General features: G+C 39.6%; 1 protein-coding gene and 1 long non-coding RNA gene across 7 annotated transcripts in view; one reads left to right on the top strand and one right to left on the bottom strand.

The window, feature by feature from the left end:
* PPP2R2B (protein phosphatase 2 regulatory subunit Bbeta) overlaps positions 1-27,928 on the bottom strand; it is a 509,802-nt gene that overhangs the window by 313,399 nt on the left and 168,475 nt on the right. The gene's annotated exons all lie outside the window — the stretch shown is intronic.
* Positions 25-27,783, top strand: LOC131513504 (uncharacterized). 2 transcript variants are annotated; one of them, XR_009262612.1, is made up of 5 exons: positions 50-135; positions 10,442-10,541; positions 21,957-22,099; positions 25,537-25,627; positions 27,755-27,783. It is a non-coding gene; the product is annotated as an uncharacterized LOC131513504 (long non-coding RNA). The 2 variants fall into 2 exon arrangements; XR_009262611.1 differs by lacking the exon at positions 10,442-10,541 and having other exon boundaries at positions 25-135.

Here is a 27,928-nt window from a genome sequence, read left to right as displayed (position 1 = left end):
TAATTATGAAGACACGATGAGATCATTGCACAGCTGAACCACGAGGTAACAGCTACCCTAACAAGTCTATCAGCTAGCACCAGCATGATCCCACACAGACCCTTCATGGCTTTCCTATTTACTACACATTGTCAGGTGAGTTAATGAATATCAGCTACTTAGAATGATGTTCTTCTTTGAGACTGACTTGCTGCCTTTGTTGAAAATGCCAACTGCCCTTGAAAACCACAGAGTCAGCACAAATCAGGGAACTATAGGTTTTAATGCAAAAACAAAAAAAAATCTGTAGCAAAGTGTAGTCAGAGCTGCTCACGTGGATACAAGAGCTTGGATCCCATCTCGTGGACTTTTAATTGCGAAGGGTTGAGTTCTTCCCAAATGCTGGAGACTCAGGATTCAAGTATGGGAAAGGAAAAGACAACAGAGAGAGAATAGAAGGTATTATGTTCCCAGAGGAGACTTATTGAAAGAGCGGGAACCTGGGATACGGTAGCTTCTTACCTGTCATGAGGGACAGTTTCATGAGTAAGTAACTTCTGCAGTCACAGAGCCCTGGGCTAGAAGGACCCCTTGTTTCTTTTTTTCCAAAGTCTGCTGCCACCATCATGAAACTCCTAATAGCTTTTGAATAAGGACCCTGCATTTCAGGGTCCACAACTTAGGCCGCCCTGTTTGTTCTAGATCCCTCTTCACCAAAATCACATGACAGCAAAAAGAGAAGTTTTACCAAAGACCTGCCTTAGATTTCCTAGTTGTCTCTTGTCCTTTTTGACTATCTGTTCCTCTTTGACCACCTTCTTTGCATGGAACAAATATTTTAGTGTGACATTGCAATTCTTCTGTGGATTTACTGTATATATTTTTTGTGAATTATTTTCTTTGTGGCCACCCTAGGGATTTCAACATGCATTTTAACTTAACACAGACTTTCTCAGATGAATATTAATTTGAAAATTTAGGAACTTTGCTCTAATATAATACCATTGTCTCTTGCCTTTGTGCTATTACTGTCATGTATAATCAGTCTACAGATTATAAATGTAACACTACAGTGTTAATATTATTTCATACATTCTTATGTCTTTTAAGGAAGTTGGGGAAAGATGAAAAAAAGCTTATTAATGTAATCTTTTATACTAACCTACATATTTATTATTTGCAGTGTTCTGCATTTCTTCCTGTGGATTTGTGTGGCTTTTTGGTGTCTTTTCCAAAGGACTTCTTTCCTTGAGTATATTTCATAAGACAGATCTGGTAGCAACAGATTTGCCCAATATTTGTTTATCTGGGGAGGCCTTTATTTTGCCTTCATTTTTGAGGAATAGTATTGGTAGATACCGAATTCTTGTTTGACAGTTACTTTTCTTTCTGCATTCTGAATATGTCCTTCTCCTGCCTGCTGGCCTCCATGGTTTTAGATGAGAAGCCAGCTGGTCATTGGATCGATGTTTGCCTATAGATGATGAGTTGTTTTTTCTTGCTGCTTTTTCCAAGATTTTCTCTCTGGTTTATGCTTTTCACAGTTTGACTACAATGTGTCAAGGTGTGGATCTATTTATATTTATCCCACTTCGGTTTCTTTGAACTTTCTGGATATATAGATTAATGCCTTTTAAAAATCAAATTTAGGAAGTTTGGGGCTATTATTTTTTCAGATTATGTTTCTGTCCTTTCTTTTCTCTCCGTGTGGGACTCCCATTACATGGACGTTGCTATGCTCAATCTTATCCCACTAGTTTTCAGAGGCTCTGTTCGTTTTTGTCTTTATCCTTAAGATTAGATAATTTCTACCAATTTATAGTTCATGGATTCTTTCTTCTGCATGCTCAAACCTGCTGATGAGCCCCTTTAGTGAAATTTTCTTTCTTTTTTACAGCTATTATTCTTCTCAGGTATAGAATTTCTACTTGGTACTTTTAATAATCTTATATCCTGATTAAGAATCTCTATTTGTTGATCTATTGTTAGTTTCCTTTAATTCTTTAAATAAGTGTCCTTTAGTTCTTTGAACATATTTGTAGTAGTTGCCTTCCTTTGTCTGCTAATAGCTGATAACAGAAGATTTCTATTCAGTGCTTCCATTCAGAAGAGATGATTTCTATTCATTGCTTCTTTTACCTGAGTGTGGGTCACACTTTGTTTCTTGGCAAGTCTCTTAATTTTTTTTTCTTAAAAAATGGGACATTCTAGTTAATATATTACAGCTACTTTGATGCTGGTATTTTTTTTTCCCTTGGAGGTTGTTGTTGCTACTGCTTTGTTTAATAACTTGCCTGGGCTATATTTGTGTCCCGAGTCACTGGTGTTTCTGATAAATTGTTGTGATTTTAAATATATATCCTTCATTTTTAAACCTGGCTTGCTAGGTGTTACTCCTGAGTCTGGGCAGCTTGGTGGTCAACTAATGATTGCACATCAACTGTGCTCTAACACCTTGAACCAGTAAAGCTCCCATTCATTGCTGTTGGATATGTTTGTGGGTAGGGGAACACATTTAAAATCCAGGCTGTCTTTAAGCCTCCTGGGTTTTAATTTCTTCTGGGCCCTTTTGAGTCTCTTATGCTCACACACTCAGACTCAGGATTAACCAGAAGCATGTGAAGGGCTTGGGCTCTCTTCAGTCTCCACTATATACATAAACAGTCTCAGCCAGGGATATGCTGTCTTTGACCACAAATGTGATTCTTCCCAACCGTCCACCTAAAGGATGATCATTTCTACTGACAGCTTTGTTGAGTGTTTGTGTTGCCCACCTGTCTAAACTGGGTGAGTCTCCTCAACACTGGCAGAGAGGCTGCTGTTTTCCATGTTCCACTCTGCCTGGGGTTTTGACTTTCCCAATTCAGGCTCTGAGTCCATAAATTATGTAGACCATCCTGCTTAGGACAGAACTTCTTTTACTCTCTTCTTTTTTTCATGGATCACCTTTCACACACTTAAGTCCAACATATGCTAATGGATCAAGAGCAGTAGAACTATTCTTATATAAGTAAGATAATTTCAGCAACAAGTTCTACACTGATATTGCTATAAACCAAGCCAGTTGACTTGCAATAAGTTGAAAGTGTTCAGTGAACTCTCCAAATGTCAGGTGCTGCTTATTCTTAGTCACGTGGCCTTTCCTCACAGCAAAGAATGGTAAAAATCTGATGCTGCCCTGCCTGCTGTCACTCAGTACTCCACAACTGTAACAGATAACACTAATTACTAATTTCTTCCCCACCCAGACACGGTCCCAGAATCTTCCTCAGACAGAGTTCAAGGCAGCCATTATGTGGGAGACAAGACCTCTTAGACAGACCTTCTTCAAGTTCCCAAAGCTGAAGTTCATTTTTCTTCCTATTGTCTGCTCTGCTTCTACTCACCAGTCAAGGCTTTGGGTTTGGTTTCCTGAGAAACATGTCCTTTTTTATTTGGGTTTCAGGCTCAGTTTTGTTTCAGTTTTTCTACTGGATCTCCGTAGTACTGCCATGCTGATTCCTCCATTCTCATGATTTAAAAAAAAAAATTTTAAACATTTATTTATTATTGAGAGACAGAGAGAGACAGAGCATGAGCAGGGAAGGGGCAGAGAGAAGAGGAGACACAGAATCTGAAGCAGGCTCCAGGATCGGAGCTGTCAGCACAGAGCCCGAGGCGGGGCTTGAACTCACAAACTGCGAGATCATGACCTGGGTCGAAGTCAGACGCTGAACTGCCTGAGCCACCCAGGCGCCCCTCCATTCTCATGATTTAAAACCCTGTCCATTTACTGGCCTCTCTCAAATCTATATTTAGACTAGATCTCTCACCCAGACTCCAACTCCCTCTATATCATCTCCACTGGGAAGTCTTAAGGACATCTCCAAGTGACCATGCCAAAAACTGAACCCCTAATTTCCCACTTGGAACCTCTTCCACCCCTATAGGCTTTCTCCATCTTGACTGATGTTAAATTCATTCTCTCACATGCTCAGACCAAAAAACTTAGGGTCATCCTCAATTCTTCTCATTCTCTCTCATACTGTGAGGAAATCCCGTTGGCTACCTTGAAAATAAATCAGAACCCTATGCCTTCTTACCACCGTCACTGCCTCCATTCTGGTGTAAGCCACAACATCTCTCATGGTATTATTACAACTGATTTCACTACTTCTAACTTTGTTTCTTTATATTCTATACTCAGAGCGTTCCTTGATCCCTGCTATTCTATGCTTAACATAATGGCCAGAAGGATCCTCTTTAAAAGTAAGGCTAACTGTGCCACTCCTCTGCTCAAAACGTTGCAGTTACCTCCCATCTCACTTAGGATAAAAGCCAAAGGCTCTTTTCTTTTGTTGTTGTTGGTTTTTTTTAAAATGAATATAATATTGTCAAATTGGCTTCCATACAACACCCAGTGCTCATCCCAACAAGTGCCCTCCTCAATGTCCATCACCCATTTTCCCCTCCCCCCCACCCCCTCCATCCACCCTCAGTTTGTTCTCTGTATTTAAGAGTCTCTTGTGTTTGCCTCCCTCCCTCTCTGTTTGTAACTACTTTTTCTCCCTTCCCTTCCCCATGGTCCTCCATTAAGTTTCTCAAGTTACACATATGAGTGAAAACATAGGATATCTGTCCTTCTCTGACTGACTTATTTCACTCAGCATAATACTTTCACCTTTTCAATGACTCACCTTACGTGGTCTGTCCTGCAACCCCCTTAATTTACCAATCTCATCTTTTTCTATATGGCCTCTTATTCCTTTCCAGGCATGCTGGTCTGATGCTTCTTGAAAACATGAAGCCAGGTTTCTAGATACCTTCCATTAGCAGATTCCTCTTCCTGAAATACTCTTTCCTCAGATATCCATGTGGCTAATTCTCTTTCTTCAAGGTGTTGCTTAAATGCCACCTTTTCAACAAAGCCCACCTTGACCACCCTATTTCAAGTGGTACACCTATCCTTTCCATCTGCCTCTCCCTCACTGCAATTCCTTCTGGCTCTTCTTTAACCCCCACCCCCATCTCATCATTTTCAATATTCTCCTTTCTCCCCCAGAGAATATCACCTTCCATGGTATGATAGAATTTACTTATTTATTGTCCTTATTATTTATCTTCCCCCTCTCTAGAATGTTGTAACTCAAAAAGGGCATGGATTTTTATCTTTTCCACTGGCATCTCATAGTTCCTAGAAAAGTGAGTGGTGCATAATAGGCATTCAAAAAACAGTTGTTGAATGAATATTTGAATCAGTGGCGGATCTATGGTTCTGATATCTAAGTAGGTGTTTTTGAAGACACAGACTGAATGTGAGAACAATTTCCAAAGAAACTTCAGGGGTAGCAGAGTTCAAAGAAATGTCAAGAAAATCTTCATGAAAAAGAAGAGTCAGTGGTTAAAAGAAAAATTGAATGGGATATTATATCCTTATCTTGACAAGTCCTGGGGTACATTAGCATATTAAAGGTTCTGAGAAGTCCTTAAGGCAAGAAATTGACTCAACTTTATTTTTCTCTGGCTTTTTTCAGAATTACTATTTTTTTAATCTTTGATTTCCTGTAGATTGAAAAGTATATGCTTAGGTGAAGGGGTCTGGGGTGGGGGTGGGGAGACACTTATCGTGCTTGTTATTCTCCAGGCTTCTTAGATCTGTGGTTTGGAGTCTAACATTAATTTGGGAAATTTCTCAATCATTATTGTTTCAAATATTTCTTCTGTTCCATTCTCTTTCTTCTTTTTTCCAGTATTCCCATTATGTGTATGTTACATCTTTTGTAGTCATCTGGGATATTCTGTTCAATTTTTTTTTCCTTTTCAGTCTTGTTTTCTTTGCTTCCCAGTTTCCAAGGATTCTACTGCTATATCCTTTAGTTCAGAGATCTTTCCTCAGCCATGTCCAGTCTACTAATGAGCCCATCAAAGGCATTCTTTGTTTATGTCATGGTGTTTTTTTTTTTCCGTCTAGCATTTCTTTTTTCTTTTTCTAGCATTTCTTTTTGGTTCTCTCTTAGGATTTCCATCTCTCTGCTTCTGCCATCCATCTGTTCATGCATGCAGTCTACCTTATCCATGGGAGCGCCGACTATATTAATGATCATTGTTTTAAATTCCCAGTCTGATAATCTGTTAATTGCAACATTCTTCCCATATCTGGTTCTGATACTTATTCAGTCTCTTTAAATTGTGGGGTTTTTTGTTTGTTTGCTTGTTTGTTTAAATTTAGTATGTCTTATAATTTTTTCTTGGTAGCTGGGCATGATGAACTGGGTAAAAGGAACTGCTAAAAACAGGCCTTTAGTAATGAGATGAAAATACGTTAGGGGAAGGGATGTGTTCAGCAGTCTTATGATTAGGTATTCATCTATTAGTGAGCCTATGCCTCTGGCCCGTGAACTTCACAAGTGCTTCTCAGTTTTTTTCTTGTCTCCTAGGTGGGACAGGATAGCTAGAGTGGGCTAGAGTTGACTATTTCCCACCTTTCACGTGGAAGGGTAGAGCTGACTAGAAGTGGGTATTTCCCTGTCCCCAGGTCAGTTAAGTTCTGATAAAACTCCAGTGCATTGCAGTTTGGTTAACTTCTTAACCAGGCAGGTCTTGCTGAGAAGAATGCTCTGGCATATTTCAAAATGGTTCTATTCCCCTCTCTTGCTGGAAAAACAAGGGGATTTTTGTCTGATATTTACTGTGAGAACCTAGTTGACCTCTTGGAGGCAACTTTCATAAATTGTACCCTCTCCCCTCCATGACTGGGTACCCTTGGACTTTTTAACTCTCAGAGATGTCCACACTGAGCCTCCAGGCACTTGTCAATTATAGTTCAGGTTCTCCTACCCTGACACTTGTTCCTCAAACTGCTTCCCCTTGTGAGTCTCTGCTCCAGTAAGCCAACACTCCCTACATTCACCTCTGTCTCCAGTCCTGGGGGGGCAGCCATTTCTCCTGCACCCTCCCTTCTTCTACAAATCCAAGAAGAGTTGTGTACTTTTCAGTACATTCAGCTTTTCATCTATTGTTGGGATGGAATGGCAGTGTCTAAGCTCCTTATATGTGGAACTGGAAACTGGTTTATATACAATGTATAAGAAAAAATGAGTCGCAATTGTGAGCATGAGCTCTGGAAATGTACCACTTGGGTTTATATCTTGACTCTTAACAGTTATTTCGTGTCTCTAAGCCTTAGCTCTTTTATCTGTAAAATCAAGATGGGAGCTATATCATAGTTTGAGGTGAGGATTCAATAAAATAATATATGTAAATAGTGTCTAGTACATAAGAAGCACCCCCACAATTTTTTAATTAAATAATTATTTGAATGCCTATGATCGTCCACATGTTATTCTAGATGTCAGAGATGCAGAAGTAGAAATTGGACCCCCTTCACAGAGCTGATGTTCTATATAAGCAGGAGACCAACTAGAAACTTGTGAACTAATAAGCGAACATTTTCTGATAGTAACAGTGGTATGAAGGAAACAAATCAGTCTTAGGTGATAGAGGGGAAAGGAGGTGGGCTTCTGATTGATTAGTCCAGAAACACTTTTCAGAGGAGGGGGCACTTGTAATGAGAGCAGACCAGTGAGGAACCAGCCAAGCAAAGATCTTTCTGAAAAAAAAGAGCATCACAGCAGGGGAACATCAAAAGCACAGGTGTGACAGTAGAAGCAAGCTTGGCTTGACCAGGATTAGAAGAAAAGTCCATGTGGCTGGTCGTGAGGAACATAGGAGAGAAATAGCATCTCTACTGCTTTAAATAACACCAACCCCTGTGGGCCTTTATTTAGAGGATGAGCTCTCAATTTATAATTTCATTTTTGAAGAGAGAGAGGAACGTGGTTTTAGAGGGATTCTAGCAATGATCCAGGGGTCTGGGGAAGAAGCAAGTTGCAATTATTTGAGTCCTGGGATTCAGGGGGAAGTGACCAGCCTGTTTTGAATAGGTTTTCTGGGTTGGGGCAGTGATCTCTGCTCTCCAGTACCCTACCCCCAACACACACACAAAGGGCAGTGAGGTTAAGGTGGATGTGACTGACCAACTCGGAGGATAAAGAGACATGAGTTAAAAACTCAAAGAAAAGATCCATACTTGGCTCTTAATGGTATTGTGCTTCCCCCCGCCCCCAAATGCTCTCATTCTTGCTGAAGCCTACCTTCATTTCTCTCAGTTGACATGTTAGTCTAAAAATTCTCTTTTCTGTACTCTTTCTCCACCTCCCTCCTTTTGGAGGGCAGAGACAAATCTCTTGGGTATAACTAAACATCCAGAAAAATGCTCGGCCAATACTGCATGCTATTACTTTAACTTGTAAAAACTCAATTATTTACCCTACCATAATTAAGTCCTTTTCCAGACATAAAACTCCCCACATGCTGAGTGAATATAAATTTTCATTGGTGTTCATTTGACCTTGCAAACTAGCCTGAAAATTGTGTCCCCTTTTGCCAAAAAAAATTTTTTAGTGTTCTTCTCAATAACTATAGTTGAAAGGGGAAAGTGATATCTCTGTAACTCAAACCAGATCCTTTTGCAATAATACCTTGGCAAGTGACAATGTGATGAAATTGTTTTATGCGTGCATGCTTTTGTTCACTATCTTAATGTTGCTGAACGCAGAACCAACCTGTTTATTATTCTTCTGCTGCACAATAGGAAAGGGAGGTAAGAGGATGGTTGACCTCCCTGCAACTTCAAACAGTTTCTTAACAAGAATGCCTGCTCCTCACGACATCCTTGGAAATGTCCAGAAACAGTACCCACTCTCAATAATCTGTTTTCTAAATGGGAAGCATTTTCTTGATGAATCTAAGCCCAGTCAAGGGTATGCTATGGTACCAATTCAAACATTTAGGGATTGTTTGCCTATAGGGATTTACTTAGATGCCATCTTCCTTTTTTATCAAATTCTTGGCTTCTGAGACATTTCATGGTTCTTAGCAACTCTGGCAGAAGGTAAGCAAGAGTTACAGGGGAGGACACTCGGGCCATGTTTACCTCCTCACTAGCAGGCATGGGAAAGGCCTAGGTGGGTGGTACAAAGGACTGAAATTGTGAGGCTCAAGAATTCTCTATAGGTTTTCATTAGTCCCACCTTGGCTTGCTCTTTCACGAATAATCGAGAGTTGACTCTAAATGCGAAACTTGTGTTAATTATCTTAATGACTAATAAAGAAGTTATGTCCTCAAATCTTCAATGGAGACTAGAAGACAACTGTGTGAAGGCACAGTGGGCTCTGCTTGTACGTGAGTGTGCCTATCTCTGTGTGAGTTTTGTCTCTGTAGTGTAGGTGGGAAAGGATTAATCCAAATTCTCTCCCCCAACCTCCAGCCACTCTCCAGGTCTGGTCATTAGCAACAATGTGGTTTATTTCCCAACGGCCCTCCCTAGGCATCGGGAGAGTTCCAAACTCTTTGGTCCTTCCTTAGTATGTTCAGTTTGGACTCAATTGTCTAGACCCCAGGGAATCAAGATTCTCCAATTCAAATCCTTTTGTGTTCTAGAGGTTATCAGGTTATCAGCCAGCCCCTCAGTTTTCTGTCTTGCTGTTAAGGGATCAATCAAATTACCTAAGATATCCAATCTTTGGACAACAGATGCTGTGAAGAGACTGAAGGGTCTAGTGGTCCAGGTGGCTAAGCCCTTTCTCCCTGCTGAGAGCTTCTTTATGCACATCACATTTGTGATTAGGATAAGCAAGGTCACAGAGCAGTGAGAAAATGGAAGCTAACCGCCTAGTGCATGTCAAGAAATACTGAATGTGGAAGCGTCTCAAGAGAACCTTGAGAAGGAGGGCTGGTAGAGAAAGCTATATCCATCAGAGATATTACAGCTATGGAGGTAAGAGGGAGGCCTTGAGAATCTGGAAGGACAGCTCAGAAAACAATGTTTCTTTACCTGTAACAGCATTAAGCACGCGAAAATCTAAAATGTCCATGTGGGAATTAGAGTGTATGTTGTTTTAATTAAAGCAAATTGTATTCTACCTTGGAATTGTAACTAATTCTGTGTGTACTTTGAAAAATTCTGATTTAAAAAAAAATCCTTTCAATCAGCAGCTGAGATTTCAAGTAAAAGAGATTGGAAAATAATCCCATGTGTTTCCAATTGGATGAATTGTTTGCTTGTAAAGTTATTTCCTAAGACTTTTTTTTCAATTAACATATTAGATCCTTGAGGAGTACGTTGGATAAATGCCCAAGTTGCTCTTTGGTTAAGTAGAATAGCACAAAGTCTGTGTTCTGGGAACCCAATTCTCTGATTAGTGAGCAGGTCAAACCTCACCTTAATTATTTCTTCTAAAAATCAGAAGGCTTTTTATGATTATTCAAGAGGGTTGCTTTTTTTTTTCATTCTCTGCCACATAAGCATTTTGGTTATGGTGCCTACTTTTTGAGGAAAAACAAGGGAAAAAAACCTGCTATCAACCACACTTGTGATGCTATTGATTACCATTTTGTTTTGTTCTGAAATTTCCACTTCAGGCAGATTTCCAAGCATTCAGATAGAAGCAAAATGAAACACATGTACTCTATGAGCATACAGCTTATTGCAAGAAACAGAACCTATGAGAAACCAGAGGAGGTAATCTTTAACAAGCGAGGGAAAATAAAGTGTGTGTGTGTGTGTGTGTGTGTGTGTGTGTGCATGTATGTGTGTGTGTAGGTAAGTGAATGGGGGAGGCTCTGGCCTCAAAAAATGTATGTACAACTTTTCTAGTTTTAGCTGTAGCTCAAATTTTAAAGCCAAATATTTAAAACTTTGATCCTATTTCATCAAAGTTGAAATAGAAAGAAATCAGAGGAAACAACAAATGTTTAAGTGAAAGGTGGTGTTATTGTGAACCAGACTGCTAATTGGTAATGTCCATAATGAGGCAGGGCTAGCCTGGATACAGAATTATGAGGAGGGAAGGCCTTGCCTTTGGTGTGGAAAAATAGATGGGACTTTGTCACTCTCCTGCTGCAGTGTGTTCCTACTCTACCAGTGACTGTTGATTCATTCGTGAATTTATTCATCCATTCCACCACTCTGTACTAAACGTCTACCAGTTACCAGGCACTGAAGATACAACAGGAAAAACCAGAGCAACTGACAGCCAGTCCCTTGTGCTACTTACAGTCCAATGAAGGACGGAATTATACCAGACACAGCTATGCCGAATGAGCCATGCCAACATGAGGGATGGCCAAGTAGCTCTGAGAGCACTTGGTGGGGCTGTCCAACAGCATCTGGGGACGGTGTTGAGCTGTCAGGAAGTAAATCTTCTGAGGAAGTGGCATTTTAGCTGAGGCCCAAAAGATAAGCCAGAGAGCAAAGGGGGATGGCAAAGAGGAAGAAAAATACTGTGATAGTTGGTATATTGGAGGAACTAAAAAGAAGTTTGGTGTGTCTTAGGTGTGAAGTTTGGTAGAAAACATGGCTGGGAAGTGAGCAAATCTTAGAACCATGCTGATTTGAGACATGACTTCTGAGGTCTGCACAGGCTTAGAGTCAGATGTTGCTGAGTTTGATTCGCAGTTCTGATCTTTCCCAACTGCCTGGGCAAGTCACTTCACTTGAAAGCCTTGTTTTCCTTACCTAGAAATGGAATGGAAATATACCTACTTCATAAGACTGGTTGAAAAATTGATAGCCGGACATGACTCTATGTGGCAGATCAGAGTATTCAATTAATGGGAGCTACGGCTGTTCCTTCTGCAATGGTCAAATAAAATGGCATTTCCACATGGAACAATATCTCAGAGAACATAAATTCTATCACCATCATTTTAGGCATCAGCAAGGCTAGATGTGTTGACATTGTGGGGTGGCATAACTTCCTGAAGTGTCTCAGTCACATATTCCATATGGGCGGTTGGTCATATCTCTAGTTCCAAGACAGCAAAGATTTCCCAATATAAGCAGTGGAGTCACTTGATAAAATATCATTTTAGCCAGTCTTTCCATCTGCTGGTACACTGTCCTGATCATTCATGTTGCTTAATAAGATCTTTAAATTACTATCACATCCCCCTCTGAGGGGACACAGGAAGTAAATGAAATAAATAGCCATACACAAGGGTTACCAATACAGGAGATAACCATGTTTTTGTTAGCAGCCTTAAGAATCCTGGTAAGCAAGGACCAAAAAAAAAAAAAAAAAAAAAAAAAAAAAAACCACACCTCAACCCCTAGACAATTATTATGACTGTGGTTTTTTTTTATTTGTTAAAAAAAAAAACAACAATGGTTTAGGGGCTCCTGGGTGGCTCAGTCAGTTAAGCGTCTGACTCTTGGTTTCAGCTCAGGTCATGATTTCACAGTTTGTGAGTTCTAGCCCAATATTGGGCTCTATGCTGACAGCTCAGAACCTGCCTGGGGTTCTCTCTCTCTACCCTTCCCCCCAAAAAAAGTAAATAAACAAACTAAAAATAACAAAGAGAACGGTGTATTGAGATCTTGCAGTCCTTTTGATTACTTTTCATATCACTAGCCACAAACTAACAAAACCTTTCTCTGTACTCAGACCATGCAGAAAGCAGAAGAGCTTTCCCAAGCCAAAAAGAGAAGTCTGTTGCCTAATTTCTTTTCACCCCTAAGGCTGGGGGCTTAGTTTTTATGTATGAGCTCTTTAACACATCTGTACTGAGAATCTGCTCCATACCAGGTAACTAGGATCATAGACATAGAGGACACACTTTATACTCTCTGGGAGGGCATTGGTCTGCTGGGGAGACAGAGAACCAGTAAGTTAGCATTTTTTTTCCCCAATGTTTTCCAATGGCAGCACCTGTGCTAAGTGCTTTATATGTTTTATTAGAGTGGATTCTCTAAAACAACCCTTTGAACAAGGCAGTGGTCACTTCAATTTGCAGATAAGAAAACTGAGATTTAAAAGTTACTCACCCAAGGACAGATAGGTAACACGTGGCCGAGCTGGGAGGAGATGGGGCAGTCTTACCCCCTGGATCCAGTTGGGAATGCTCCAGATACCTTCTGGCATTACCACAATGTGTGGTTTTGAGTGTACTACGTACTGTGGAAGCAATACTGACAGAAGGCAGGAGAGAGGAAAGGAGACACAGAGCCAGAGCCATTTCCCAAAGGAGGTAGTCTCTGAACTGGGATTTGAGGGCTGAGCAGTATGTGGCTGGGTAAAAAGCTGGAGGCAAGGAGACACCCTTGGAGTTAAGTGAGCAGCATTTATACTTTCCAGAAGAGAAAGGCTTCAAGGAAATGTGGGAAGCTCAGAGGAGCGCTTGGTTATCTGTGTCAACAAAGGAAACATGTGCGACAGATGATCTAAGATTAATGTCTATTTGGCTTCTGTATAGATAATGTTTTTATTTATTTATATCCTGCCTCGTTCCGCAAAGGTTTCGAGGTAAAATTCATTACAATATTTTATGCAGTGACCTTCCTAATTAAGTTTTCTCTTCACTGTCATGTTCGTCTTTGTATTCCCCGAGCCATATGCACAGCAACGTGAATAAAAGTTGAATTGAATTTACATACTTTGAGCACACTGTAAGTAGTTAGCAAGGGCAACTGGTCCCAGAAGCTTGGTGGGTGGCGAGGAAAGCAGGGCCAAAACTTAAAATTGCTTAGACTGAATACAGTATTTCACTCAATCGAAGATGCCAGTGATCAGAGGGCACACTGCTTCTCCATGTGCTACTAGGAAAGAAGAAAACACGGCCAATTAAACCGAAATGTAATGTTGAGTCACTATCTACTGCAAGATGCAATCTGTTTTCAGATATGTTAAAATATGAAAAACTGTGTGTCTTTAAAGAGATGATCTATGGAGATGAGACTATCCCCTCACCAAATAGTCAGAAATTCTAAAAATCAATAGTACTCTGAGCATGAGAGAAAATGAAGACTCTTATGCCATTTTAGATGCCAACTTGTCTAACCATCCAAACCCTAAAGATTCTGTAACTGCTTTTTTTTTTTAAATTTTTTTAACATTTATTTTTTTTTTTTGAGACAGAGAGAGACAGAGCATGAATGGGGGAGGGTGAGAGAGAGAGGGAGACACAGAATCCGAAACAGGCTCCAGGCTCTGAGCTGTCAGCACAGAGCCTGATGCGGGCTTGAACTCACTGGCCGTGAGATCATGACCTGAGCTGAAGTCGCAAGCTCAACCGACTGAGCCACCCAGGTGCCCCAAAACCCCTTTGATTTTAAACTGCTTGGTAAGACCAGCCTGTGTTAATATATAACATGTCATTTTTAGTGGAGGTAACTTTTTCACTTTCAAGACATTTTGACTACTCTTTGAGAGTAAGAATATTATGAATTGATGTTGTCCAAATAAAGGTCTCTTTGAACTACTTTACCTATAGATAAGAAATACAGATAAAAATAATCATTTAATATATATGACTTAAGCAGAAATGATTTTTTTTTTTTTTTTGGGACAGAGAGAGACAGAGCATGAACGGGGGAGGGGCAGAGAGAGAGGGAGACACAGAATCGGAAACAGGCTCCAGGCTCCGAGCCATTAGCCCAGAGCCTGATGCAGGGCTCGAACTCACGGACTGCGAGATCATGACCTGAGCTGAAGTCGGACACTTAACCGACTGAGCCACCCAGGTGCCCCTGGAACTGCTTTAATTTAGCAATTGTACCTCTAGGAATTGAACCTAAGGAAATAAACATAAAAGTTTTTAAGGGTGTCATCACAGAACTACATATAGTCATGAAGAAGAAATACCCTAAAATCATAACTAAACATATATAATGTTATATATACCATTGTATAATATAGTATATAATGTATAATATATTGTGATATATAATTATTGTAATATGATATATATAACATTACAGTTATATAATAGATTAAAATGATGACAGAGAGATATTTATTTAAATGGAAAAACATGTTATAATAAATTAAGTTTTACAACTCAGGTGATAAAATATGTGCTATAAGAGAAAATTACTGCTGTGAAAGAAAAATACAGTTCCATCTCGTATTTACATATGAATAAAGTCTGGACCGGCATATATCAAAATGTTAACAGGGGTTGTCTGGATAAAGGGATGTTAGTTGATCTTTTTCTTTCCTCTGTGTTTTAATTTTTAAAAAATTGGAAACCCAGACACTAGTTAGACATAGACTTTTACATAGATAATATGAATGTGGATAACAGAAAACCAGCTTGACTTAGAAACTTCATTTTCTGTGGAGTAGGCTCCTGAATCTTTCCTGTTTCCTACATGAGCCTGGCTGGGCTGGTTCCAAATGAGACCCTGTTTAAAAGATATGGAAGAGGCTGTTTGATTCCCAATTGGAAATGCAACTTTACCACCTGGAGTTTCCCCCAAAAGCTGATACCTAAAATGAGAAAATAAATACTGCAGACCACAAGTATGCAAGGGTCTGGGGAACTCCAAAGGTCTGATGTCATCCTACTCTGAGCAAAGTATGAGATCCTGAGTTCAGGCAAGACAAGTTCCAGGTTCCACAACTGGGAGGGAGGGTGATGATCAGAAGTCAAGGTTAGACTTCAATTTTTATCCTGGCTAACATGGAAAACCACCAGATTGGTCTCTAAGTACCACACCTGCTACAAATCCACGGGTTCTTTTTTTTTTTTTTGCAAGTCATTTATAATTCTTCACGGCTGAAGTCATTTCCTGAGAGGTAAAGCCTTGGTGGCTTAGATTCCCCTTTAGGGATAAAGTATAGTAATTGACTGTGTCTACATAGTAAACTGGTCTGCCCAAAGTTCACAGGAGACATTGGTTTTGAATAGCCAGTCGTACAGCTCCTGCTTGAACAGATAAGACCGTAGACTGAATGCATTCTGCATGTATTTTTTATCCCCAATCTCATGAGTTACCTTTTGATATGTTTTTAGTATAGCTTTATATTAATTTATAGCTTGCTTTAAAACATAAGCTGTCCTTTATACTTTTCAAGGATTATATATCTAACTTTTCCTTAATATATAGTTCAGGTAATATAATAATTTTAATTGTGCAATCAATTTTTATTTACTTGTTTATAGACTTGGGCTTGTCATTTCATTTGTCAGCTTTGCCATTTTGATCCATTTGTTATCTATTATCTATCTTTCTTGTATTTACTTATTTATTTATTTTTTAATTTTTTTAATGTTTATTTATTTTTGAGAGAGAGAGAGAGTGAGTGGGGGAGGAGCAGAGAGAGGGAGACACAGAATCTGCAACAGGCTCCAGGCTCTGAGCTGTTAGCAGAGAGCACGATGCCGGGCTCAAACTAATGAGCAGTGAGATTGTGACCTGAGCCAAAGTGGGACGCTTAACTGACTGAACCACCCAGGGGCCCCTATCTTTCTTTTGTATAATATTGGACAGTTGTAAAACCTAAAAGAATAAGACAAAGATTTCAAGTGACATGGAAGCCTAGGTCAAAGCAGGGAGGGATATAGTATTTGGGGAATGTTTGGGTATTCCAGCATTCATCTTCTCTTTGTCTTTCTTTTTTTAAATTTTTCTTTATTTTTGAGAGAGGGAGGGAGTGGGGAGGGTCAGAGATAGTGGGAGACACAGAATCTGAAGCAGGCTCCAGGCTCTGAGCAGTCAGCACAGAGCCTGATGTGGGGCTCAAACTCACCAACCACGAGATCATGACCTGAGCTGAAGTTGGATGCTTAACTGACTGAGCCACCCAGGTGCCCCTGTTTGGCTTTCTTATACTACGTTCTTCTTCTGAATAACAGCACCTTGACTTCTTTTCTACCTTAACGTAATCTTTCTCCCCTTGATTATCTTTTTAAATTTAGTTTATTTATTTATTTTGAGGATGGGGAGGGGTGGAGAGAGAGGGAAAGAGAATCCCAAGCAGGCTCCACACCGTCAGTGCAAAGCCTGATATGGGGCTCGAAGTCACGAACCTCGAGATCATGAGCTGAGCTGAAGTCAAGAGTTGGACACTTAGCCAACTGAGTCATGCAGGTGCCCCTCTACCCTCCATTAATAGGGTTGCCAGTGCTACCGCCTTGCTCTCCTAGCAGCAGATCTATGCCTGGAAAGCAGAGTGCCCCATCCTCCTAGTAAGCATAAGTGGGGACTCAGGGATGGGCACCTAGTCCAAAACCAACAATCAGATAACTTCTCTGAAATAATTTATGTATGGACACTGAAAAAGAGGAACTTTGTCTCTTCTTTTTCATCTTGGATTATGAGCCATAGGAACACATGTCTGGAGCTAAACCTTACTTGCTTTGACCACATAGGAGAAACCCATTAGCAGAAGGGAAAATAAGGCCACCACTCAAGGAGAACCAGAGCTAAAAAGGAGTACAGTGATGAACAGACCCATTTAATGATGAGTCCTTAGAGACAGGATGCTCTCCCCCACCCCACCCCTGAATTTCCAAAAAAAATCCCTTTCCTTGTTTTTAGCATAAGCTTTGTGGAGTTGGGTTTTTGTCATTTGAAAGCGCCCAAATTCTTGACTAATCCTTGGTCTTTTGGTTATCTCCCAAATCACCCTAGGCACATACACATGCTGTTTATGCACACAGAAGTGTCTGTGCTCAAATGAATTCTCTATCATAAGAGCATCCAAACAGGCATAATTTGACTGAACTGCAGTTAGTCTAAAAAGAACACAGGTGACTTAAGCCCTGTTGCTATATTTTCCATAAGTTGTAGTTTTACTAGAGAAGTGTGCCTTGTCTTTGGTTCCTCTCCCCTTGTGTTCAGACTCTAGTCCTGAACTGGCACATTCACCCACTCCTGATGCAATTAGATCCTCTAGTTCACTCTGCCAAAGACGCAGCACGGTCAGAAGGCATAGGTTTCCTCGAATCATGTCTTCTTGGTTCTCAAGATTATAAAAGACCACTTAGAAAGAAAATGATCATGAGGCTAAAGAAGATACATTAAGATTTTAACAGAAATCCAGGCTGACTTTGGAAGGCAGCTGGAAAACAGGACCCTCCTCCTCCCACCTTCTCTTCTCCCAAACAAATGCCATATGTCTGTTCACAATGCATTCTGGCTCACCGCTATGTAGTTGACCTTCAGTACTGACAAGATGCCAAAAACACTTGGGACCTAGTTTTCCTCTCAGCTTATTGGTACAGTCATATCTAATATGGTTGAGGAAAAAATGCAAATTGTGATAAACAGGACTGTAATTCTTCAAAGTGGTGCTTCAATGAGATATATCCCAAGATGTTTCACAATATTTATGATGGCTCACAGAAGACGGAGCTTCTGGGGCCTGGGAAAATAATGCTTCTGTTACCTGGGGGTGCATTCAGACCACTTCAGCATTTGTGCCGTCTGTATAACATCAAAGAAGTAGGACATATTTACTGCCTTTTTCTAAGTACCATGAATTAACTCCCAGGTCAGTATATTGGATGCAGAATTGTTAACACGGGTTGATTATTCCACGTGTGGCAACGTAGATGATATGTCCTCTTAAAATGACTTTTGTGTTGGTTTTCTAGGGCTCCTGGAGCAAAGTACCACGAACTGGGTGAATTGAAACAACAGGAATCGATCATCTCATAGTTCTGGAGGCTACATGCTTACAGTCAAGGTGTTGGAAGGGCCATGCTCCCTCTGAAACCTATAAGGAAGGATTTTTTCCTTGCTTCTTCTAACTTCTGGTGTTTGCCAGTAAGCCTTGCCATTCCTCAGCTTGTAGACACAGCACTCCAATCTCTGCCTCCATTGTCACATGGTTCTCCTCTTCCTTCTAAGGACACCAGTGACACCGGATGAGGCCCCACTCTAACTCCGTATGAAATCATTTTAAAGTTATTACATCCTATTTCCAAATAAGGTCAGATTTTGAGGTACTGCTGGTTAGGATTTCAACATATGTTTTAGGGAGACATAATTCAACCCATAAAAGGTCTATTGTTGCCCCTGATTTACATACGGATGCATGCTTCTTACAAAAATAGTAAAATTACTAAGACACATATTAAGAAGAAATTAAAAATCTATGTTTCTACCACCAAAAATAACCATGTTAAAAATGTGATGAACATCTTTTCAAATATTTCTCATACCAACCAAATGGTTTCTCTCTTATCAGAAGTAAGTCAAGTTCTGATCACTTACTTGATCAGTCAATGATACTGTGATACCTCTTCTTTCCTTTTTCCTTCCTTCCTCCCTTTTTCTTTTCTTTCTTTTTTTCAGATTCTATTTTTAATCAGCCTCTACATCCAATGTGCGACCTGAACTCACAACGGCGAGAACAAGAGTCGTACTCTCCTCCGACTGAGCCAGTCAGGTGTCCCCTCCCCTCTTTTTTTGATTCTACTTAAACAACTATCTTTTTAGGAAAAAATGCCTATGGATAAGGTATCTCAATAGAAAGAAAATATACATTTTTATTCATATTACCAAGTTATCCATGCAGTAAAGGGTTATTTACTTCCACCAATAATGCATGAGAGTTCTAGTTTCTTCTCCTAATAATTATTAATGAGATATATAGATGTAAAACTTTAAGTTTATGATTATTTAAAAATATATTCCCCTTTATGAAATTCTAAACCATGGTTCTCCTTTATTCTTAGGTAATAAACATAAAACAATTTTTATCTAGTGCTTTCATAATTTGATTTTTTAGTTTTTAAAACTTTGACTCATCCAGAATTGTGTGTGTGTGTGTGTGTGTGTGCATGCATGTAAGGTGTGAATCTGCAATCTAGAGATTTTGATAGAATGGAGTTTCATTTCTTTGTCTTGATTTTTAATTCACTCTAAAAAGTTATATGGTTTTGGAATGTAAAATCAGTGTGTTTCCTGTTCCCTTTCCAAGGGATCAGATTTACTTAATAAAAGTCCCTATACTAATTCACAGAAAAATGCATTTGTAAAATGGAACCAGGGATGTAATGTTGAGCGCACAGTCAATAAGCAGTACTTTCAGCCTCAATACCATAGTTAATTGAATTTTCCAGCATTCTTGCTACAACTACCCTCCTTCTCTCCCACTCAAAATAGCCTATGAGATTGTGAGAATAAATGAAATTACAGGGTTAATCTTTAATCCATTCTAATATGTTTTCTTTAAATTGCAATATTGGCAAACGTGAGTCTTAAATTTTCACTAGTTCAGATTACTTACAAATCATCTCCCCAAGCCTTTTTAAGAGACATGAGGTTAAGTCCCCTGGTTCAGAGAGGCAATCAAAGTTTTTGATGGCAAGAAAGCTAAAGCACAGAGGGAAGTATGTGTCTCCCCAGAGAAAACTGGTATGGGCCCATATGAGAAGTCTCGAATCAAGCTTATCAAAACAATATTTTCAGATAAAATAAAGACAACATCCCTGAGTATCTCTTTTTCTGGACCCTCACATGGATTCACTATTAAAGAACATTTATTCTCCAAATATACCATCTTCACACTGGCCTTTTCTTGTTAACTTTCCATTAGGTTGTTGGGTGATTCTGTCTATTCTCTCCGTCTTATCAACTTGTATTCAAGAAGAGGCAGCCTCAATATCTTGTCTCAGGTGGATGGCACTTCATGTCAGTGGCTTGCTATTTAGCTGCAGAGATCAGCCTCCTCATCCTTATCTCTTTAAATGAGTAAATGAATACAAATTAAAGTTTTAATCTTCAGACTGTAACATCAATGGTATTTTCACTACAAGTAGTTTCATAATGGTCTCATTACTGTTCCTAAGCGCAACACATTGAGACGTTTAAATTGTTGGTTGCTACTACATATATTCTTTGAGAACAGGTATCCAGGTAACCATGGCAATGGTGTCTCCAGGCAGGATGGGAGTAGGGTGGGAAACTATTTCATTAATTGAAGAGAAGGGACTGAAAAGGTATTTTCAAGCTGTGGATCAGAGAGAAAGAGAGAGAGAGATGGGGAGAGAAAAGTGGGTTTCACAATCCTATTTTCTTTTCATTATTAAATTATGCAACCCAGACAAACTCCTAATGATTTGAAAGGTTTAAAGAAATAATAAGCTTAAATAAAGCAGTATTCTTAGCCTTTCCACATTATTACAGTGATTGACCTGTACTAGATCTTATTCGGTTGGGTTCTTACATAGTTTGATTGAAACTCACTGTATCTCCTGAGAAAGCAGAATTGTGTCCTGTGACTTAAGGGTAAAAAAATGGAAGAATATTCACATAAGCAAGAAGTCTGTGTAGGCGGTCTAAGAGCTCTATTTATTTCAAGCTGATGACACCTAAAAAAGCTGATATTATCAGTAAAATTTTATTTTCAACCTTTCTTCCCTGCTTTCCCTCCAACCTTGGTAGTCAACATTTAAAAACTATATATCTATATATCTAATAAAAAATATACCATATAAAAACTATGTACATATATAAAGGGTATTTATTATATTTAAAGAGTATTACATACATTTATATAATAAAAGGTAAAGAAATACTGTGAAAAAAAGAGGGATCTGGAGGGATATGGAGAAAAAAACCACATACGTCTGATATGGTTTCTCAGAGGAGCCCAATGTTTTGCTTTCATTTAAAAGGTACTACAAATTGGTGATCAGATCAACTTCTGTTATTTAACCAAATGTGTCCCTTGTGTAACTTGCTGCTTCGACTATCTGACAGACACATTCTAACGGACAACTTAGGATTTGCAGATACCTAATTACCCAGATAGACATCCTGACTTCTAATATATGTTGGCCACAGTTTGTAGAATTTCTTTTTAAATTAGGCCAACATATGGCACCTTAGTGACCCATGTTGAATCTCTCCAACTCCTGATGAATGCCTCTTTGGTGCTTTCTGTGTGCTGCATCATGTAATTATTCAGGAGGAAAAATAGCCAGAAGACATTAGATGCAACTATTACCAACAGGGAAATGAGGACTTGGTTATATTCTCAGGATCCATTCCTCAAAAGCTAAACCCACTTTTCATCCATCACTGGGAAAGGCAATGTAGGAAATTTTATTTACAGAACTGTAGAAAGCAACCTAACTGAGTGGGTAATTATCAACCAAATGAATTTCATTTTAAAACAAACATTTCTCCTCTGCCAAACAGATTTCTATCATGGAAAGCAGGGAATTCCCCCAGAATTAGGCCACAATTCATGGTTTGAATTATAAGAGCTGCTTGGGTCTGTCCAAGTCCAATGTATGGATTACCTTGGTCCCCACTGCAACCCAGAAGCTTTCAGTTACCAGGTGAGCTGTGTTCCTGTAGTGGCTGTTACTGCTGTTTAAGTGCTATGTTTCCAGGGTGCACCCACTAGGAGAGCAAAGGGGAAACGAAAATAGCTATTTGTTTTCCTCAAAACTTACAACAGAGTAGGGACTGTCATCATGGATAATATGGTATTATATTATGGACACATGAGTCTGATTTTTGAAAGCAGAAAATCATCATGCACGGCAACCTAATTTGAGAAAAAATATTGCTGACAATATGGAAGAAGAACCATTGTTTCCAAGAATGAGCTGAGGGCTAGAAAGGGAGTTAACACATACCTGTGTCAGGTCTTTTGGATAACAAAGTGTTACTATGGATCCCTGCCTCATGGCCAGCATGTCATAGCTGCTGGCCACTCCTACCACACGATGACAAATATTGGGATTATGCAGTGGCCCCAGTGACCAGAAGGCTGAGTGGAATTTCTTACATTTGGGTTGTTAATCCTAATGCATTAGTTTTTGAGCTAACAGGTTTTACTCATGTGGATTCTATGAAGCGACTCACCTAATATTCCATTTCCCAAACTGTAGCTACTTAAATAATGCCTTACACAAAAGGGAATATAATTAGCCAGTAGCTAGTATAGTCCAACTGCCCCAGTGCAAACATAAGCATTCCACTTTCAGGCAGTACCAGAAGCAGACAGACAAGGTCCTTTTTTTGTTTGTTTGTTTGTTTGTTTGTTTCCTCAAACGTGGCTCTGATTTTTTTTTCCACTTGAGTCTAATGGAACGCCAGCAAGAACTTGCATGCTAAGTGATGCTTGAATTCATGGTTATCTGTTCCATTCTGAGTTCTGGGGTGTAAGTTAGAGTATCTCACTGAAGTTGTCCCTTCAAACGACAGTGTTAATCAATGGTGCTACTTTTCTGAGTCCCCAAGTCTGCTGCTTAGTCTCAGCTTTTCAGAAGACTGTGACTCGATTTGCATAAGTTACAACTGTAAGTGGTGAGTATTTTTATTATCTGAAATCACACTAGAACTGCCGGGCCAAGAGATTGCAATCTCTTGTCACTGAACATGGATGTATAGGAGAAGTGTATGTAGAATATATAAAACCTTTTCTATTCTGATTTGCATTGCAAATAGAGAAGCTAACCAGAGGTCTCGAGGAAATAACATAAATAAAACATGGCTTCACTACTGTAAATGCTCAATTCATGCCAAAGGAGGCCAAGGCTATTACAGAAGGATTGTTTCCATCTAAACAATTCCTGTCTCGGGAACTTCCCTTCGAAAGTGGCTGCCAATAGGATGGAGATTGGGTAGGTGGGGAGGGGGTGGTCTAATTAGGCAGATTTGGCAAACACTCAGCAGAGAGAGCCTGAGAGGCTTTCTCTGGAAGTCCAAAGCATGGTTTTTGATCCTGTATCTTGTTCCATGGTGAACATCCTCACAACTGAAGGGGAAACAGAAGCCTGCTTTTCAACTCAGTTTGGGCCCCAAAGAAGAAAACAGAGGTCTCTGCATGGCCAGTGACCAAACAAAGCTCACTGCCTGAGGTTGAGAAAGAAACTCCAAGATGAGATGCAAAAAAGCCTTGATTAGGTTACAGAGAACATTCAGGGACTCTCAAAAACTGAACTTCTACTCTAGTGGGCATTTGTTATGTTTCTACTCAGCACTGAGTTCCTCTTCTTGTGACTATGATACCCCAATTCTCCTTTGGGGTATATGTCTTCTGTGCCCATATGCTTCATGACTACTGCATGACTTCCAAAGGAGAAGTATGTGACTAAGGCTAAATAAATTGTGCATTCCACCCTCTGGTGATTGAGTTAAGGAGGGCAGAGACCAGCATATGACTCAAATCTGATCAATCAGGGTCAGTGAAATTTATGTCTTCAGGTTTTCTTGAACTGTTGGAGAAGTGGACTCTCTTAGCTGGTGAGTTTGGTACTTTGAGCAGGAGATGATTATGTTTTGGAGCCACAGCCAGGAATGGAACTAAGAGGCAGAAGCCAGGTTGAGAGACCATAAGAAAATTACCAGATGCGTAAGCACATGGTTTGAAGTCTTATACCCTTGTGCTCAAGGCCAGCCCTATCCTGTGACCCCGTTTAATGAGGCAAGACAGTCTCTTGTTGCTTAAGTCAGTTTGAATCACACTTTCTGTAAGAGTTCTAATGGCTATGCACACCTTTGCTGTTTTATCTGCCAATAGTGCCCTTCCACATCTCACCATTTACCACTGCCTTCTCTGGATCCACCATAAATATTCTCAGCCTGTCCACATACACCATGCATCCTCATGCATCCATCCCTTTGGCCACATTCCACTAATGATCTTTCATGGTTCGACCCAAGTCACCTCTATGAAGTCTTCCTCACTATGTTTCCCCTACTTGCCTCAAGGCAAAAATGAAAGCTTCTTGAGTTTTTATTGAGTTTTATTTTTATAAACATTTTCCCTTCCTCCATAGAACTTTAATATATTATGATACTATGTTCTGACATTGTCCATCTCTCCCATGAGGCTGTGAGTTCCTTAGGATCAGGGACCATGCTTTATACATCATTCAAAGTAAGAAGCACCATTAGGCTCAGAAACTGTTTGGATTCAGATGGTGTTCAGACACTGGTTCCATTATCTCCTATGGTGTGTGACTTAAGTGTATTACCTACCCTCTCTGTGCCTCACCTCATCTGTAAAATTAAGGACAAAAGTAACTCCTATATCCCAGTTGCTGTGAAGATGAAATGCATTAATCTATCATGGCAATTTTTCAATAAATGTTAGCTATTATTATTCTGTTTCTAGTGTCTAATAGTACCTGGCATAAAATAGGTACTCAGAAACATAAATCCAACTGTGAGAAGAAGGCTTACACTATGTAGAAAAGAAAAGGTAAAAAGTCATTGAATCCTTATAACTTTATTTTCTTAAATCCATATGTCCCTGTAAGAAATCATGAGACATTAAAGAAAATTAAAGAAAAGGTTTTGAGATCTGCTCATATTGTTCATTTGGTGCAAAAACATCTGTTGAGAGAATTATGCTAGGCTCTGGGAATCCAAATTGATTAACATATCATTCTTGCCTTTAAGGAGCTCATGGCTTAGCAGATGAATTTGAAAGGTACATACGTCATTATAATTAAGTGAATGTGTAATAAGAGAAGTATGTACACATACCATGGGGGACAGAGAGTGATGTGTCCCACAATGGCTGCACATAAGAATTGTCTAAGGAGTTTACTAAAGACACAGTATCTCAGGCCTTATCCCTGAAACTTCTGAAATACCAAGTTGGGGGTTATGGATCTCCATTTGTAATAGATCTCCATGGGTGAATCCTGGAATAGAAGACAGGATGGTCATCTTTGCCTGGCTAGGTCTGGAAGGCTGCATGGTAGAGGTGAAGCATGTACTGGATTCTCACAGATTAGGGTTTGTTAATGTTTGACAGGAGCAGGACAACTGTGCTCGGAGAACAGCTTACCTGGTGCCGCTGTCAAAGAGAGAACTCAGGGCCTGACAGTTGTTCCACTGATTCTCAAGTATGTGATAATTTTTTTTTTACTTTGAATATAGTGATCTGAACCTGGCTATAGAGTACATAAGTCACCTAGAAAGCCTTTGAAAAAGAGATATTTGGGGACCATCCCCAGTTCAGATTGAATTGGTCTGCAGTGATGCCAAGAATTGGTACTTTTTGAAAGCTCCCAGGTGGTAGTAAATGTGCAGTCAAAGAATTGTCGTTTAGGCAGTCCACAGTGTCCCTAGGAGGGCTCTAAGTACTGGGTACAGCATCAGAGATGTGTGTACTCCTGTACAGATCAGGAATGTACCTCACAGATGCCAAGAGAGACCAGCCTTCTTGCTTGAAGATATGTCAAGAGGGTGCCCAAAGTTATGACATATTTCATATGTTTACAACTAACCAATTAATGCTTTTAGTGCAACACAGCTTACTACACAGGTGTGCCATGTACCTGGTAAGTAACAGGTACATAACAAATATTTTATTCTCAGTGCCCAAATGTTTAGGTGGTATTGGATGCAACATTAAGAGTGTGACTACTGTCATTTGTCATTCCTGGCACTCTAGTTCTATGATAGCATACAATTTCATGTAGCAATAAGGTCGACCATGTAAATTTGATATTCTTCATGATTGTGAGGCCCAGGCAAATGGCCCTCTTTCTGGAGTTTCCACTTAGCAGCTTGGCAGTCCTTCAAATTTACTTTTGGAGATAAACTCCAGATTTAAATAACACACTTTTTAAAAGTTTATTTATTTATTTTGAGAGAGAGAGAGTGAGTGGGGAGGGACAGAAAGAGAGGGAGGAGAATGAGACTATTTAGCAGGCTCTCAGCTGCCAGCGCAAAGACTGACACAGGGCTCAATCTCATGAACCATGAGATCATGACCTGAGCTGAAATCAAGAGTCAGACGCTTAACCAACAGCCACCTGGGCACCCCTAAATAACACATTATTTCTGAGTGCAGGATGCTGGAACCTCTATTTTCTTAAAATAGAGGTGGTGACTTAATACAGCTGGTCTACCCCAGTGTTTTAGAGTCACTGAAATTTATCATCTTTAGCACTTCCTAATTCTGAAGTTCTACAGATAAAATTCTGCCTACCTGAACAATCTGAAAATATTATGATCTTCATTATCTTCCCAAAGGAGGAAGGGATTAACTCTATCTTGATGTACTGCCCTTTTGATTTGACTTTTTAGCCTTCTTTTGGGTGGATACATTTTCTGTAATAATCATTTGTCATTATGAATCAGGTAAACAATACCATAAAGTGCTTGCAGTGACTTTTTTTCTGCATCCATTCACTCATTCATTTGACTGGTAATATTATCCTCCACCATTGTCTATGATCTTAGCGAAACTGTCAGTCAGGATGCCCTGCCTGTGATCCAAGCTAAGATAATCAGGTTTTCTCTCTTAAGACTTTGGACCTTGAGCTGAGAAATGCAAGGACAAGAAAAAACTCAGGTTGGGGCCGATTCATTCTGCTTCCAGATGACAGAGATATCTAGACATCCCGAGTTGCCCTGATTCCTGCCCTTGCTGAGCCAGACCTCCCATTTGCTGAGCTACCCAGGTTCAGCCAACAATGTCCTGTTTTGCTAAAGTTAGCCAGAGTTGGTTTCTCTTGCTTGCAAATGAAGAGCTCTGTAGGGTACAATGTTATAAGTAGTCTGTGTTGTCTGGACTGGTAGTAAATTATGGCCAGGGCAGGAGGGAGTGTGAGGGAATGAGATTATGTGACTAACCTTGGCTGTTATGTGTGTGAGTCACATTATTTAGAAAATGGCCGACCTGAATTGTTATACACTTGAGACACAATGATAGCAAATGAATAGGAACCAGCAGATAATAAGTGAAAGGGATGGGGGGGACTATAATCACAGTAAGTTTGGGGGATACAGACACAAAGATTTAAAAATAGCCATACCTGAATTTAACAGGTAAAATGTATAAAAAAAGCCCCACATCATTTAAAAGCCCTTGCTTCACAAGCCAAAAGCCAAATGACTGATGCCAAATCATATGCCTTACCACTGAGCAAAACACATCAGTGTGTTGTAACTTAGAAAACATAATGAGAAATGCTCATGAATCCACATCTGAATAAAAGTACTAATTATGACTAAATCCACAGGATTGGCTTCTGATAAAGTGTTTACTTCCTTCATTAACCTGACCTATGGCTGTTACATTAAAAATACACACACATACACTTACACACTTATATTTGCAATTTATAATAAGTCTAAAAGACAATACACTAAGTCATTTGCAAAAATGTTACCAAGGCTTCCAAGTATATAGTTTT

Source organism: Neofelis nebulosa, chromosome 1, assembly GCF_028018385.1.
Source record: "Neofelis nebulosa isolate mNeoNeb1 chromosome 1, mNeoNeb1.pri, whole genome shotgun sequence".
Taxonomy (NCBI): domain Eukaryota; kingdom Metazoa; phylum Chordata; class Mammalia; order Carnivora; family Felidae; genus Neofelis; species Neofelis nebulosa.
This window is presented reverse-complemented; position numbering and strand designations above follow the sequence as displayed.